At 40.4% G+C, this 17,778-nt stretch overlaps 1 protein-coding gene across 17 annotated transcripts in view; it reads right to left on the reverse strand.

Moving 5' to 3' along the window:
- The window catches only part of MKL2 (MKL1/myocardin like 2), a 275,368-nt gene that overhangs the window by 147,550 nt on the left and 110,040 nt on the right, over positions 1-17,778 (reverse strand). For 2 of the 17 annotated variants that reach the window (XM_021086568.1, XM_021086577.1), the window contains exon 3: positions 173-251. The exons of the other annotated variants lie outside the window; for them this stretch is intronic. The gene's annotated coding sequence lies outside the window, so the exon portion shown is untranslated. The remainder of the gene's footprint in view (positions 1-172; positions 252-17,778) is intronic. 17 annotated transcript variants of the gene reach the window in all.

The following is a 17,778-nucleotide window of genomic DNA, read 5'->3' on the forward strand; positions in this document are numbered from 1 at the left end:
ACAATGTGTGGTATTCATAAATTTCAAAAAACACTTATTATGATGTTTAAATTAGTTAACCTTAAACATTCCTGGGACCATTTCTACAACACTGGAGTATAAGAGGACCAAAAGCACTTCAGAAATCAGAACCGTTACACCTTCCAGACATTTAGCCTTTTTCTGAACATACCCAGCAATGCAAACGGATCACTCTTCCACAGGCGGTCCTTTTCATCTCAGAGAATTCTACCACATGGCCCTTCCCTGCACTGAAAGGAAACCATCAGTGGAGTAGGTTGGATTTTCAAAAGGAAGACATGACACTATTTCCAATCCTGCATGTCCTTACAATGTGACTTTGGCATTACTCTCATCAAAAGGTGGGATGCTCTAAGCCTCCTCTGCTTGCATTTGGGCATCTGTGCTACAGCATAAGGGAAGTTACATGACTTTCAAGATTAGGTCATAATAAGTCTGCCTAAGTCTCTTGGGATATTCATCTTTGGGGCTGCCGAGCTGCCATGTGAGCCACCTGACTACCCCTCAGGCTGCTATACTGTGAGGAAGCCAAAACTACCCCATGAAGAACACCTGGAGAGGCCCCAATATGATGTGAAGCAACAGAGAGCTACACGGCTAGCCCCCAACTACCTTAGCCACCTGCCCTTGCCCCTGCAGTTTCAGCCAGTGTCTGAGTGCAACCAAGCAAAAGACCAACCAGAACTGTCCAGCCGAACCCACCTCAAATCCCTGACCCACAGAAGTCATAGAAAATAATAAGTAACTGCTATGGGTTGCAGCCACTAAGTTCTGGGGTGAGGTGCTACACAACAATAGTAACTGAAATATTTATTCTAGGCAACATGTACTCCTTAAAATTCCAGAGTCCACACTTGGGATCATGAAGAGTTAGTCCAATTAATTTTCCAAGGCTGGAAATACTAAAAAAAAAAAAAAAAAAATCACAGTGGATTCTCGGTCTTCTGTGAGCTTATCATCATTTGATGATGTTATTTTAAACCATAGTTTCACTTTTCACAATTCTGGTCATGCTAGCTTGTATTAGTTAAAAGACAGTTTATCTATGCTTTCTTAATTATGAGACTCAGAACTGAGTTCAGTCCTCCAATGAAGGCGTATGTGAACTAACTGCTGAGAAATGCAGGAAGATGATTTCACTCACTGGTGAGGCTTTTATTAATTTGCCATGAGTTTATACATGTGAACTTTGAATAAAATCCCTTTCCACAGGGGAATGGTTTTGTACAGGATATCAGTTCCGAGTGAAGGTTTTGGAATTAGACAGATATGGAGGCAAATGCAGCACTATTACTAAGAAGTTACACGACCCTGAGCAAAGTGTACATCCTCAGTAACGCTTAATTCTCCATTTATAAGATGGGATCACAGTACCCAACTCATGGGATTATGGTAAAGGTTAAATGTAAGCATACAAGTAGCTACTATTGTAACAGTTCCTCTAACTACAATGTTCCTCATCCTCTTCCTATTGAACTGATTTTTTGTTTTGATCCAAGGTCAAGGCCTCACATTTATCTCTATTAAAGTAGATCTTGCTATATACAGCCCATTGCTTCATTCACTTATCACTTTTTTTTTTTTTTTTTTTTTTGTCTTTTTGCCTTTTCTAGGGCCACACTCGTGGCATATGGAGGTTCCCAGGCTAGGGGTTGAATCGGAGCTGTAGCTGCTGGTCTGTACCAGAGCCACAGCAGCACTAGATCTGAGCCACATCTATGACCTACACCATAGCTCACGGCAACGCTGGATCCTTAACCCACTGAGTGTGGCCAGGGATCAAACCTGCAACCTCATGGTTCCTAGTCAGATTCGTTAACCACTGAGCCACGATGGGAACTCCTCACTTATCATCTATTAAACAATCATTAACAGAAGGGCAATGAAAGGAAAAAACATATATTAACAATAGCAACAAAAAGATAAAATATCTAGAAATAAATGTAACTAGGGATGTATAAAATCTTTTATAAGGAAAATGTTACAACATTACTGAAGACCTCCAAAGAATCTGAAGAACAAGTGTATGGCATTCTTGGAGAGGAAGATTCAACGTCATAACGAAGTCTATTTTGCATAATTCAACTTATAAAACTGAAATGACTGAAATAAAAATGAAGAAAGGATTATTTTTCCTTTGGAAGTGGGGTGGGGAAACTGGACAAGCTAATTCTAAAGCTCTTATAAAAAAGGAAAAAAAAAAACATGCAAAAGTTGTTTCGAAAACCACTGAAAAAGAGGAGAGTACTATACTAGCCCTAGCATATATTAAAATACATTACAAAACCTCAATAACTCAGTATGGTATTAGTACATGAAATGAGAGAAAGACAAATGACACAGATAAGAATGTCTAAAAATAACATACATCTGCATGGAAAATTAGTATATAATAACATTGTAATTGCAAATTAGACCTGAAAAGGTGGACTTTTTGAAGAAAGGTACTGAGATAAATGAGGAGCCACTGGGGAGGACAAAAAAGAGCCAAACTTAACACAGTTCACCAGGATAAATCACTCATGAATCAGAGATTTAAAATGTTAAAATATGAGGCTATAAAGATTATGTAAGAAAATACAGGAGGTCCTCCATAGCCTTGGAGTGGGGAAGACCTTTCTATCACTTCAACTCCTGAAGCCATGAAAAAAAAAGATGGATATAGTTATATATGCATATGGATTGCTATGTATATTCACATAAACTTCTACCTGCCAAGAAAATAAAGTTCAAAAGTGAGATACCAGGAAATCTGTATTTGCAACTTATAATACAAAGGAATAAGCTCCTATAAACATAAAAGGAAAAGGTCAATAATCAAAAAGTTCAAATGAGCAAAAGATATAAATAAAGCTCACAGAAAAGGAATGTTCTTTTAAAATATGGTGAGATGGAGTTCCCGTCGTGGCGCAGTGGTTAACGAATCCGACTAGGAACCATGAGGTTGCGGGTTCGATCCCTGACCTTGCTCAGTGGGTTAAGGATCCGGCGTTGCCGTGAGCTGTGGTATAGGTTGCAGACGTGGCTCGGATCCTGCGTTGCTGTGGCTCTGGCGTAGGCCAGTGGCTGCAGCTCCGATTCGACCCCTAGCCTGGGAACCTCCATATGCCGCAGGAGCGGCCCAAAGAAATAGCAAAAAGACAAAAAAAAAAAAAAAAAAAAAAAAAAAAAAAAGGTGAGATGCTCAATCCTCCTCATGAAGAAAAAAATATTAAAACTACCAAGAGAAACCATTTGCACTTTGATTGGCAGAATTCCAAAAGTTTAATAGTACAGACTGGCAAGGCTGGACCTTAACTCATAAATTAAAGGAATACAAAACTGTACAACTTTTATGGATAAAAATTTGTCAACATCTATTAAATTTACAAATGCACTAGCCCTTTGACCTAGCAATTTATCTTCTGGGAATTTACACGTCCAAAATGAAACCGCAGGTGGGACTTCCAGAAGGGCAGTGAAAAGAACTCGGCAAATCCTTTCCCCAAAGGCAATGATAAAACATGACAAAATTGCCAAAAATAACTTTTTCAAAACTCCAGAAATTGACCAAAGGAATATAACAAACGGGGAACCATTTACTCACTAAAAAAAACTACTCAACATTGCTTTAAAAAAAAAAAAAAAAGATTCTGTGGGATTTTGGAAAACATATACCTGGTAAGGAACTGCTTACATCCAGAATTTAAAGGATGCTTACAATTCAAAATAAAAGACATTTTCATTTTTTAAAAACGGTTTCCTTTGCTATGCAGAAGCTTTTGAGTTTAATTAGGTCCCACTGGTTTACTTATATCTTTATTGTCTTTATTCTAGGGGGTGGATCAAACAAGATATTGCTGTGATTTAACAAAAAGATAACCCACAGAATGGGAGAAAATTTTTGCAAATGACTCAACCAACAAAGGTTTAATCTCCAAAATATAAGAACAACTCAACAACAAAAAAACAAACAAACAATCCAACTAAAAAATGGGCAGAAGACCTAAAGAGACATTTCTCCAAAGAAGACATACAGATGACCAGCAGGCACATGAAAAAATGCTCAACATGACTAATTATTAGAGAAAAGCAAAGCAAAACTACCATGAGGTACCACCTCACACCAGTTAGAATAGCCATCATTAATGAGTCAACAAATAACAAATGCTGGAGAGGGTGTGGAGAAAAGGGACCTCTCCTACACTCTCGGTGGGAATGTAACTTGGTACAACCACTATGGAAAACAGTATGGAAATACCTCAGAAAACTAAATATACAACTACCATATGACCCAGAAATCCCACTCCTGGGCATCTATCTATCTGGACAAAACTTTCATTGAAAAAGATGCATGCACCTGTATGTTCATAGCAGCACTACTCACAGTAGCCAAGACATGGAAACAACCTAAATGCACATTGATAGATGAATGGATTAAGAAGATGTGGTACATACATGTATAATGGAATACTACTCAGCCATAAAAAAGAACAAAATAATGCCATTTGTAGCAACATGGATGGAACTAGAAACTGAGTGAAGTCAGAAAGAGAAAGACAGACACCATATGATATCACTTAAACATGGGGTCTAAATTATGGCACAAATGATCTATCGACAAACTAGAAAAGATCATGGACATGTAGGACAGACTCGTGTTTGGGAGGGGAGGAGGAGGGAGTGGGATGGATTGGGAGTCTGGGGTTAGTAGATGAAAACTGTTGCATGTGGAGTGGATGAGCAATGAGATCCTGCTGTACAGCAAAGGGAAGTATATATCTAATCACCTGTGATGGAACATGCTGGAAGATAATGTGAGAAAAAGAATATACATATATATGTATGACTGGGTCACTTCGCTGTATAGCAGAAATTGACAGAACATTGTAAATCAATCATAATAAAAAATTTTAAAAAAAGACAAAAACATTGAAAAACAAGTGAAAGATCTAAATAAGCATTTTATGAAAGAAGATATACAATGCCTGACAAACACATAAAAAGAGGCTCATCATCAGTCACCAGGGAAATGCAATTAAAATCACGAGATACCACTTGACACTCACTAGACTGGCCGTGGTAAAAAAAAAGAAAAGACATTAAAAAGTGTTGGCAAGGATGTGGAGAAACAGGAACCTTCACACACTGCTGGTGAGACTATAAAATGAGATCCCTACTTTGAAAAACCATTTGGTATTAAAGTGTTAAATATAATTTTACCTTCATCCAGCAATTCCACTTCTAATTATCTAGCCAAGAGAAATGAAAACATAAAATCCGCACAAAGATTTACAAACAAATGTTTATAGCAGCATTATTCACAATAGCTCAACACTATAAACAACTTGAATGTCCATTAATTAGTGAATGAATTAATTTAGTGGTATATCCCAGTGGAATATTATTTGACCACTGAAACACATTTGGTAAAGAAACACTGACACAGCATGAACAAAACTAAAAAACATCATGCTAAGTGAATGAAGCCAGATGCCAAAGAATACATACTGTATGATTCCATTTATGTGAAATTTCCAGAAAAAGCAAATCTGTAGAGGTAGAAAATAGATCAGTGGTTTTCTGGGGTTGGAAGTGGGAATAGAGCTTAACTGTAACTGGGCAAGAGGTTTCTTCTTGGCGTGATGAAATGCAAAAGTGATTGTAGTGATGGTTGCCTAACTGTAAACTTATCAAAAACCATTAAATTTTACACTTTTAGTTGAGTGAATCTTAGAGTATGTAAATGAAACCTCAAAAAGGTTGCTTTTCAAAAAGTATTGTAATCTGTGTGTGTTTATAGGAGCTTTATTCATAATTGTCAAGAACAGGAAACAACCCAAATGTCCTTCAGTTTGAATGGAGTAAAAAACCCGGGGTGCATCCTCTGATAGAATGCTGAGCAATTCAGGGGGTGATGTGCTAATACCTGCACCAACAAGGCTGAATCTCAAATGCATTGCGCTAAGGGCTGGAAGCCATCCAGTACATGGATGCTGTGGGAAACCCAAGGCTACAGGTACAGAGAACGGACCAGTGGGCTGCCAGGAGTGGGGCCGATACAAAGGGGAAGCAAAGGGAGTTTTGGGGGAGTGGAACTGTTCTATATCGTGATTGTGGTTACACAACCCTACATATTTGTCAAAAATCAGAACTGTGGGTCAAAAACAGTGCCCGTTACCATGTATATATTAAAAATAAATTTAAAACAATGATTTTAAGATTTGTTGCAATATGATTTTTTATATATATAATTATTTTTATTTGTTTCCACTATAGCTGGTTTACAGTGTTCTGTCAGTTTTCCACTGTACAGCAAGGTGACCCAGTTACACATACATGTATACGTTCTTTTTTCTCACATTATCATGCTCCATCATAAGTGACTAGACATACTTCCCAGTACTACACAGCAGGATCTCATTACTAATCCACTCCAAAGGCAAAAGACTGCATCTATTAACCCCAAGCTCCCAGTCCATCCCACTCCCTCCCCCTCCCCCTTGGCAACCACAAGTCTGTTCTCTAAGTCCATGAATTTCTTTTCTGTGGAAAGGTTCATTTGTACCATATATTAGATTCCAGATATAAGTGATATCACACGATATTTGTCTTTCTCTTTCTGACTTACTTCACTCACTATGACAGTCTCTACTCCCATTCATGTTGCTGCAAATGGCATTATTTCATTCTCTCTTTTTTTTTGTCTTGTTGCCATTTCTTGGGCAGCTCCCATGGCATATGGAGGTTCCCAGGCTAGGGGTCGAATCGGAGCTGTAGCTGCTGGCCTACACCAGAGCCACAGCAACGCGGGATCCGAGCTGCATCGGTAACCTACACCACAGCTCACGGCAACGCCAGATCCCCAACCCACTGAGCAAGGTCAGGGATCGAACCCTCAACCTCATGGTTCCTAGTCGGATTTGTTAACCACTGAGCCATGAAGGGAACTCCAATTATTTCATTCTTTTTTACGGCTGAGGAGTATTCCATTGTGTATCTATACCACATCTTCCTAATCCAATCATCTATTGATGGACATTTGGGTTGTTTCCATGTCTTGGCTACTGTGAATAGTGCTGCAATGAACATGCGGGTGCATGTGTCTTTTTCAAGGAAAGTTTTGTCCGGATATATGCCCAAGAGTGGGATTGCTGGATCATATGGTAGTTCTATGCATAGTTTTCTAAGGTACCTCCATACTGATTGTACCAGCTTACACTCCAGCCAACAGTGCAGGAGGGTTCCCTTTTCTCCACACCCTCTCCAGCATTTATTTTGTTGCAATATGATTTTTAATAGCAACCAACTATTTTTAATAGCAACAACTCCAGTCATGATCAGTAGGAAATAGGTTAAATAAATTATTGTACATTCATACAACATGATACTACACAGATTTAAGAACGAGGGAGCTTTCCAGGTAATACTGATATGGAAAGATACCTAATTTACTGGTCAATGAAACAGTGAGGCAGAAAAAGAAAAAGGAAGACTATAAACATATTCATTTTTGCTAAAATGAAACTCTGAATGAGACATAAGAAAGCAGTAGAGCTGCTTTCAAATGTGAGTGAATGTGAGTGAAGTGGTGCAATGAAGTGGCTGCTGGCAGAGGTGGGAGCGGATTTTAGTATTGTCTAATTATAATCTTTGAACACATTAATGTAAAAAGGAAACAAAGAAAGAATTCTTTGAATATTGGTCCATCCTTCAACTCTCATCCTCCAATACATATATATATACTCTCAACTTTGTGTCACCTGAAATTTGTTTGCCTTTTGAATAGTCATCTTAGTCAATTAAAATATTGAACTGAAGAGAACAAAGGAAATCCTTGCCATCAACTAATAAAAATCTTTTCTTAAATTGATGTTAATCCATTACGCTACACTATCCCAACTTTATGAGTTACATGAAGCACAACTATGGGTGAGTTATTTAACTCCCCTAAACCTCTTTGTAAAATGGGTGTAGACATCTCCCTTGCAGAGTACAAATTAAATGAGACAATATATGCCAAGTGCGAGGAATCCTGCATGGCACCGAGCAGGCGTTCAATAACTGTCCACTGGCTACGTTTTTAGTTCCAGCTGCTTCCTAGCTGATGTAGTCACCTAACTGTCAGAGCATTCAGCCTCTATTTCATGAGAGACCCTGTCACAGACTTGGGGTGGTGAAAGCTTTCTCCTAGTTGTCAGGCTGCCTGGGTTCAAATTCTGCCTCTGCAATTTTCCAGCTGTTGGAGAAACCACTTAAGTTTTCAAAGCTGTTAAGATTTTTTACTTAAAAATTGGAGTAACAAAGGTACTCATTTCACAGGATTAAAGGAAGAAGCGAATGGATTTGTGGTGCAGAGCAGAGCTCTGAGCACATAATAAGTATCAATAAATATTAGCAATTGGTATCATTATTTTGTCTACCACATTCCTGGTTCCCCCATTATGTGAAATAACCTAAGAAGTGTGGCAATTATTATCTGCATTTTGTAAAAACCTCATGCTAAACCTCATTTCTAGCTTGTCTTGACTTTCTAATGATACTTCCAAATAAAAAGTTTATTCCTACCAACTGTTCTGACACACACACACAAATTCTGCTGAGTAAATGATAACAGGGTTTTTAAATTTCCCTAACAAAGGCATAACACAGGCTAGCTCTAAAAGTAACAGAGGCTGAAATCAATACTCACATTTTGTACTGATTTCTCTAACAGTACTGTTAAATCTCTTAACATCTGAGATTTAAAAGGCTTTGGCTGTCCAGTTATTTGGCAATATAGCATGGCAATATACATACACACACACACACGCAAATTTTTTCTGAAAGGAAAAACAAAACTAATCTCAATGATTATATTTTAAAAAAAACTTTGGGAAGTTCTTATAATCAGTAAATAAAAGCTGTCTACATACTTTTCATCCCTTATAACATGGTCATCTCTTTAGTTTTCTCCTAAAGTAGCCAGAAAAGTTTAGGATTTTTCAGTTAGCCCTTGAAAGTGATTATTTAGGGTTAAAATTTCTGTACTGGAAATGACTAAACTAACCAAGGGGAAGGAGCTCAGATTTCTGTGTTCCGCAAGCCCTTTGTTTGTCAAGCAGCATTATTTTAATTATTTCCTATAAATACATCATTGTCCTTAAGAAAAATATTTTTCAGATAAAGATTAAAAATCTTTAATCATCCCTTGGAACATCACTTGGAAATGACCTCAGCACATTATAAACCTCTTAAAACAGATTTAGTGCATCAAGATCCATTTGCCAAAGAAGAAAAGCAACGACTGTGTGGAATTTCATTAATCGAATAATTCTAAGAAGAGAAAGATTTTAAGAGTTTCACTCAGATGAGAGGGAACAGAGTATTTTTCGAAAATTCTGGGAGAGGCGGTAAAACCGGGCCAACTGGAGAGAACCGCGGTGTTAGCCAGGGGGAGTCCGCTTCCCCCGCCCTCGACTCTCCACTCGGGAGGTGCCCCCTCCAAGCTGCCCCTGGGGGCCGACCGAACTGTCCTCTTCGCCAGGCACTGAACTTCGAGAAGGAGTTAAGACTTCCTTTCGAATTCCAGAAGGACCTGGAACCCCAAGTATTTATCCCCAAAGGAACCCGGCCCATGAAGCAAAGATGGTCTTTCTGGAAGGGCTGGGCAGAGCGTGCGCTCCGCGCTGCCGCTCCCCAGCCGTCGGTCGCCGAGGTCAGGGCCTGGCAGCTGCCCCGCCGACCTCTCACCTCTCGAGGCACAGAGCAGCGCGCAGAGCCTCCCCATACACGACCCCAGTCTCTTCCTCCTCAGCGCGCTGCGTTGCTGAGGACTGTCTGCCTCAAGTGGTCCCTGAGGCTGCAGCAAGCAGCTCGAGAAGGGTCCTTATCCGAACTGCTAATGGGATTCCAACAGGGACGAAAACACAAAGCAAAAGGCCGCTGTCTCAGTTTTGAACAACCCAACCCCGTGCACACCCAGCCAAATACTCAAAGAATACACAAGAAAAAATATAACAAGGAGAAGTGCAGTCATTTTTAAAATCTTTATAGAGAAAGACTGAAAATAATCTATGGCCCATCAGTTAAGTAGGTTAAATAAATACTGGTACACTCATTTCACTGCGATTATACTATACCTGAAAATAACCACATAGAGCTCTACATGAACTGCAAAGGGGAAATCTCCACGATATACATCATTAAGTAGGAAAATGTGGCTACTGAACAGATTCAATCGTGTGCATATGTAACGCATACACAGCGCAAGCAAGAGAAACAATGGGGTGGGTAAGGAGAGTGGCATGTAGCCTGCAGCCCAGGGGTGTCAGGAAGAGTGTGTGTGCAAAGCAGGCCGAGTGCCAAAGAAACAGAGAAGCTGAGAGGAAGACATGGGGCAGGAGACAAAGACAGAGAAGAAATCGGTAGGGGGCAGATAGAGGGAAACCAAGAGACACACGGGCGCAAAGAAGAATACACGCAAACTGGCTTCGAGTAGGAATGAGGATTTCCTTTCGAATTCCAGAAGGACCTGGCACCCCATGTACTTATCCCCAAAGGAATTCTGACCATGAAGCAAAGATGGTCTTTCTGGAAGGGCTGGGCAGAGTGCGCACTCGGTGACAGACAAGGAAGAATACATGCAAGCTGGCTATTGCCCGAGTGTTCCACACAGCAGCCACTTGCCACGTGCGTCTGCTTAAATTTAGTTAAAATTCAATAAAATTAAAAATTCAGTTCTGCAGTCCACATCAGTCACATTTCAAGTGCTCAAGAGCCATAAGTGATTCACAGCTGCTGCCCTGGCAGCAGAGAACACGACCTTCCCATCACCGCACAAAGTTCAACCGCACAGGGCTCTTCTATACCCTTTGGTGTTGTGTGCATGTTTTATAGTGACTGTGTTGTACTTTTACGGTCTGCAAAGAAAATAAAGATTCTTCTAATTTGGAAAAAAAAATCAGGTTTGGGTTTTTGGGTTTTTTTTCTCATTCTGTATCTCTTTTAATAGTTATTTTTCAAGTATCACAGAAGCACCAGAGGTTTCATAAGGGCTTAATGACCTTTATTCTGCCAATTTTCTCTAAACTGTTTGATTCTTACTAATTCAGTTCTACTTAACAAGGGTTCAAATGTCACCAAAAGAAGGACTACAGCAACATACATTTGGAGCATCATGACATTGCTCTCGTCCTCTAAAATCTAAAAAAGGTCATGTACTCATTCTTAGTAGAAGCAAGCACAGTTGACAGACACCCTCTGCAGTTTTGACAAACATTTTAAATTGAAGCTTTTATTCAAAAGAAGAGCATTTAAAAATAGTATTCACTTTTTTCTGATGCAATTCAGCACAAAGTAGAGAAGGGGAAAAAAAAAAAGCTGAAAGCTCAAAAAAAAAAAAAAAAAGGCTACTTTAATTGAAAAAGAAAATGGCAATACTAGAGCCAGTTTTCAAATGAAGGCTGTAACACCAAAGCAGTGAATGGTCACAAAAACCAGTTCCCTGAAGCTTTCTCATGTAATAGAAGTCTGAAGCATCTGGTGAGGTTTGAAGAAGGTAACATTTTAAAAAACAGTTAATAGAAAGGTCTCCAGAAAAAAACATACAACATGAATACAAGTCTGCGGGGAATGCACAAATAAAACCATTTTGAGACCCTCAGCCCCCTTTGAAAAAGCACTGACTGCTCCTGGAGGATGGCGGCCCCTGTCCCTACTGAGGTTCCCCCGGGCAGTACCCAGGGACCCATGGGATCCCAAGGCAGATCTAGCCTGTGCCCTGAAAGTTCTCCTCAAACCCTCTGCAGATCACATGCGCCTACTTTCCTAGTGCAACCACCCACTGCTCTATCACCAGATCCTAAATTCCAGTCATAGCCATCTAGTCAAGGTTCTGACCACAGGGCCATGGGCAATAAATAAATACAAAAAGGCACAGTAATTGGGACAGTGTGGAGGTGACAAGGAATATCCTCTAGACCGGTGCAGCAGAGCCTGTGCACACTGAGCAGTCTGGACACAAGACCAAGGGGCAATACAAATCCGTGGGAGAGAAGATGGGCTATGCAATCAGAGATGTTGGCTTGTGCAACTGAGTTTATTCACATGGAAAACTGTTCCCTATCTCACACCCACACACACATAAATTCCATGTGGATGAGGCGCATGCTGAAGAGAACACAAACTTTTAGAAGAAAAATTATGGTAGGATCTCTTTATGACCCCCAAAGTGTTCAGAGTACACAGGGATTTACTAAACATGGTGTAAAAAGTACCAACCATGAATGAACAGACTAATAAATGATTTGATAAAAATGTAAAACCTGTACACGACAAAGAACACCATAAACAAAGTGGAATGATAAGCCACTGGGAGAACATATTTGAAATGCAAAAATATCAACAAAGATGAACAGCCAGAATATATAAAGAACTAAAAATATATAAGGGGGAGGGGAACGCAACAGAAAAACATACATAAGAGAAACACAGAAGTCGCAAAAGAGGCAACTGAAACAAAGAAATAAACATAAGAAAGGATGCTCAAACACAACAGAAATCAAAGTATTGCATTATTTCAAATCAGCAAAAAATTCTAAGTCTGGCAGTACCAAAGCTTGGCAAGGATATAAAGCAACAGTAACTCTCAGACAGTGCTGTTAGGGGCGGAACTTTGTACATCTACTCTGGAGACTGACCTGACAACATCTAGTCAAGTCAAGGAGGGACACGACCTATGTCCCAGCAAGTCTACCTCTAGGTACCAGCTCTAGAGAAGCTCTTACATATGCCCAACAAGACACGTTCACAGCAACACTGTTTAATAGCAAAGCATGAAAATAACCACAACTTCCATTGACAGAGAATCAATAAACTATAGCAGAATCCTAGAAAGATGGCAACAATGAAGAATTACTGCTACACGTCTAGGTGGATATATCTCACACATCATGTTACGTGAAAAAGCAAGTTGCAGAAATATATACACTGTATGATACTATATTGTACAAACTTAATACACCGTTTATTAATAAATATTCATGTAATAGAAGCAGGAATGATACACACTGACTTCAGGATGCTGGTTCTTCTGCAGAAGGAAGATGGGGAGGTGGCACTGGAGAGGCTACACACAGAGCAACAGATATGTTTTATTTTATATCATTTTAACCTTTTGATGTAAAGCAAAGGTAGTCAAATGTTTAGATGTTACTAAGCTGTGTAGAGATAATCTTGTTCTCTATATTTTTCTGTATTCATGAAATACTTCCAAGTGTGAAGTAACCTGTATTTTAAAGAAGAGAAAAAAGAAAGCGGAGGCTGAAATTTACCAAAATGCTTGCTTCCCAATATTGAGCCTCTGGCTATGGATAACTTTTCTTCTTTCCTTCCTGGTCTTCTATATTTTCTAATTTTTTTCCCATAAAGTCAACCCAGATACTTCTAGTTCAATTTATTCTCCCATCTTACCCCGCAAACCAACGCTATACTTTCTCACTCCTCTGGTGCGGAACCTGGCATTGTAGTACACACTGTCTCCTTCAATGGAATATGAGTTCTTGGAAGGCCTACCACACACACTCTCATTTTTAACTAAATTATGTACTAAATCCCTACACTGTGCCAGTTACTGTGCCAGGAGCTACAGAAACGTAAATGAACAAAACATATGCTGTTCCTTTCTCCATAGAGTTTCGTCTCAAAAAAGAGAAATATAAACAAACATAAGAAAAAACCTATATAATTAAAAATTGTGAGAAATACTAAGAAGGGAAAGAATAGCTATCATAGAACCACATAATAGAAAGGCCTAATATAATCTACAATGGGTAGAAGCAACAGGAAAATGCCAGGACAGGCAGGGCAGAAGGACCTCTGGACAGAGACACCCCCCCCCCCGCCCCCACGTGCTTCCCACGAGCCTGAAGCACTGAGGGCAGGGACTGCTTCTCACCCATGCTTGTGCCCACTACTTTCACAGTGCTTTAATAAATGCTCCGTGGCTGATTCCAAGAAGCTTCTGGGCCATCGGGACATCTGTGCCTATGGCTCTAAGTCAGGAAAGACATGCCTGGAGGATGGCCCAAAAGGCAAAAGAAGTCGTCATTCAAAGAGGCAGAACAGAGTCAGCCTGCTCTGCAGGAGCTCGAGTTGCTATATATCCTCGCACCCCCTGCCATGAAAGAGCGCACCATTCTCTTCGTCCTTCCATCCAACTGTCCCCTTCCTGCATCCCCATTTAGTCCATTCAACACTGAAGTGGACCTATGTGTGCCAAGCTAGGTTACGAAGACCCACACAGGCACAGCCTCTGCCTCAATGAGCTTTCCTTCTAATCAGTGGGTCAAATGGAGGTGACTGTGTCCTCCAAGGGACATTTAACAATGTCTGGAGACATTTTTTGGCTGTCACAATGGGACAGAGGGGAGAGGGTGTGCTACTGGTAGCTAGTGGGTAGAGTCCAGGGATGATGCGAAACATCCCACATGATGCTTACAAGGACAGCCCCCCCCCCCGCCCCCAGCAAAGAATTATCCGGCCGAGGCTGAGAAACCTGGTATAAGTACTTAGAACCATGTATAGAAGTTGACTGCTAAAGCAGGACAAACGTCAGAGGACGATGGCCAGAGGCCAAGCAGGTGGAGTGTCAGAGGCCTGGTATTAAACATCAGGTCTTAGACAGATGTACTACAAAAATAAAATAAATGTTGAGAAACCTGCTCCAGAAAATTAGTGATGTAATTACATCACACTGCAGCAGGAGCACACGGTGTTCCACACAAAGGTGAGGAGGCATCTCATCTAGGACCAGGGGCAGAAAGATTTCCTTGGAAGCGATATTTAATTCAAAACCTGAAAAACAGATGAGTTAGTACAGAATGGAAGGATGGAGGCAGGATAAAGGAGCTTCCAGACAGAAGCACAGCCAGTAAGCAAGGGACCATGGAATGGAAAAAAATATATATATACATATGTATGTTTGCTGGAAAAACAGGGAGTGGCTATGAAAGGGCTGAGGAGGTAACGGGCCCAGACCACCTGGAGCCTGTGTGATGGGTTATGAAATGCAAATTTGATCTTTAGGGCAGTAAGAAGCCACTGAAAGGGTTTACAGAGAGGAGCGGTATGAACAAAACTTGTTTCAGGACAATTACCCCGGAGAATGAACCGCGAGGGAACTGGGCAGGAGCGAGCTGTTGTGACCCAGGGGACAGAGCCCTGGCTTAATCTCAGGGTGGTTCTGAGCACGGAGGGAGGCATCCAAGAGATACTCATACAGGCTGTGATGTGTATCTATGACAGTTCTCTAACTAATAATTCCAAAGCCCTCCAATTCCAACAGCTAAAATTTTCTGTAATTCATCTGTGGCCCAACCTAACCAAAATTATGTGGCAGCAAAACCAAAACCTGAACTGACTTGAGGCTATTTATAGTACATTTATCCTATTTAATGCGAATGTTTCAAGGCAGAGGATTAATGTTTGATTGCCAGATGCTGCCCCAGACCTCACCGGGTAGCATATTTTTAAATATGCTTTTTTTAATAGCAACTTTTTAAAATTCAAAGAAGTCTGTATTCCAAAATGCAGCTGGGTCCAAAGGTTTAAGATAAGGGACCTGTCTGGTGGACCTATACAAGATACTGAAAAAACTTTTGTCAAAGCACATGAAATTAGGCAAAGTGAGTTACTGAATTATTACTTGTCCAGAGTATTTTTCTAACAACAGTATAAAACTTCCAGATACCACATATATAACACATACAAGATTCATTTCATGGAACTTTGCCTTAAAAAACCTAGAAACTTGGCAATGTGATCCTAGCAGACTCACAGCAATGGGATTTGGGGAAAGAACTTAAAAAAATTATGTCACAGAAATTTATTTACTTCCTAATTCCTCCTCCTGGGATTGCCACAGAAGAAAGAGAAGGACCAAGAACCAAATCCTCATCTTAGCAGGAATGCCAAAGTCAAGTCAGCTAGGAGCTGAAAGCAATGTGAGGTCACCTTCCTAATTGCCCTTAGCAGAGCCACGAACACATCAGAAACCTGACTGACGTTTTCTTGGTGACGGAGACCTGACTGTTTTGCACTTGTGTCCAGTACTGAAAATAGTTGTGTCAAGTGGTCACGGGCCACAGCTGCAGTGGCAAGGAGGAAGTCACCCTCATTCACTCATTCCACACAGGCCTGTGAAGAGGTTTCTGCGAGCCCAGCACACAGGTCTCTTCTAGGTGCTGGGGATACAGCGTTCGTGGGACAGACGTGGCCCCTCGGAGGTTATGGGTTTTACCAGGGCACACAGCCATGAAGCATGTAACTACAATCAGGTGTAAAAAGTTAGCATGGGAAAGCATGATGATAATACACAGCAGAGGGACCACATGTAGCAGGAAGACCCTAGAAAGACCTCTCTGAGCAAGTGACACTGACGCTAAGACCTAAAGGATAATGAAAAATTACTGATCTAAGAGACTTAGAAAGAGAAAGAGAAACTGAACTGAAACAAACCAGAAAAGTGGAGAAAAGCAGAGAATAGGAGAAAATAATGGTTGAAAGCTGAGGGTGGGAGGCAAAACTCAGCGAAGCTCAGAGCCGGCGGCAGCGGGCAGACTGCAGCCTCAAGGGTAGGCTCAAAAGAAGCTATTGCTCTGAAGAAATCCTACTGAATGCTGGTCTACACTTTCTGATGTTCTGGAAGATATTTTGCACCTAAAAATAGAATAAATGTGGGAAGTGGGGTCTAAAATACTTAAACATTTATTTTATGCTTATTTAGACTACAGGAAAACAATGCTTCTATGTAATAAAGTACACCTAAAATGCACTCCAAATGGATAAATTGAATAGCTGTTTATACTGAAACATTTAGAACACTTACAATGAGTCTGAATAATAAATTAGGTCATCGGCAATGTGCTGCCAACTTTGTAAAGCACTAAGGTCTGGCAGGGTATTTTAAAATAATAAATTTACCAGAAACATAATTGAGATATTCAGATGTCAACTGAGAAGACTTTGGCAACACTAAGTTTCCAACCACAAATACATCAGTATAAATCATATGCTATATTTTGAACCTATGACAGTTTGAAAAGCAAATGCTAGTACTCTACCCCCAAAGATCTAAAGGAATGAGCCACAGTAGCTATTTTTATTGACAGACTCTTGTTATCCCATGCCAGAGGAAGAGACTTTGAAAAACTAGTGTTAGCACTTTTTAGTACTATCTGGGTAATATTTTTTATCCTAAAAAAAAATAAATAAATTTCAAGAGGTTTACTACAGTACCTCACATTTGATGACATGCATCCGCAAGAACTGGGTGGGGGGGACTCTAGCTTGATGGAAGAGAAGGCAACAATACTTCACAACTGCTACTTAGTACCTTCATGGATATGCTTTTTAAAAAAAAAAAAAAAACTACATCCTCCCCAACTTTCCGGAGTCATCTACTGACCACACAGACATTGCTGCATTCCTCAGGGACTGGGCCTGGCTCGTAGTTCTCCTTTCTATGTCATCTCTGCCATCATGTCCAGTGGCCCCCAACTCCACTTCCTCAACAGCGGGAACCTTCCATTCTCTCCAGCCTCCCACCAGACCAATCACATTCCAGACCCATCACAGAACCTGAGTTCTGGAACAAACTCCTATGAATAAACACATCCGTTTCCTCCTTTGGCATGCCTCCTGTACCTGTCCCATCACCCCTCCATCCATCCATTCTACAAACTGAACTACTCTTCGCCAGTGATCTGCCTTTTGCCAAGTTGTTCTAGGTACAGAGGA

Source organism: Sus scrofa, chromosome 3 (genome assembly GCF_000003025.6).
Source record: "Sus scrofa isolate TJ Tabasco breed Duroc chromosome 3, Sscrofa11.1, whole genome shotgun sequence".
NCBI lineage: Eukaryota > Metazoa > Chordata > Mammalia > Artiodactyla > Suidae > Sus > Sus scrofa.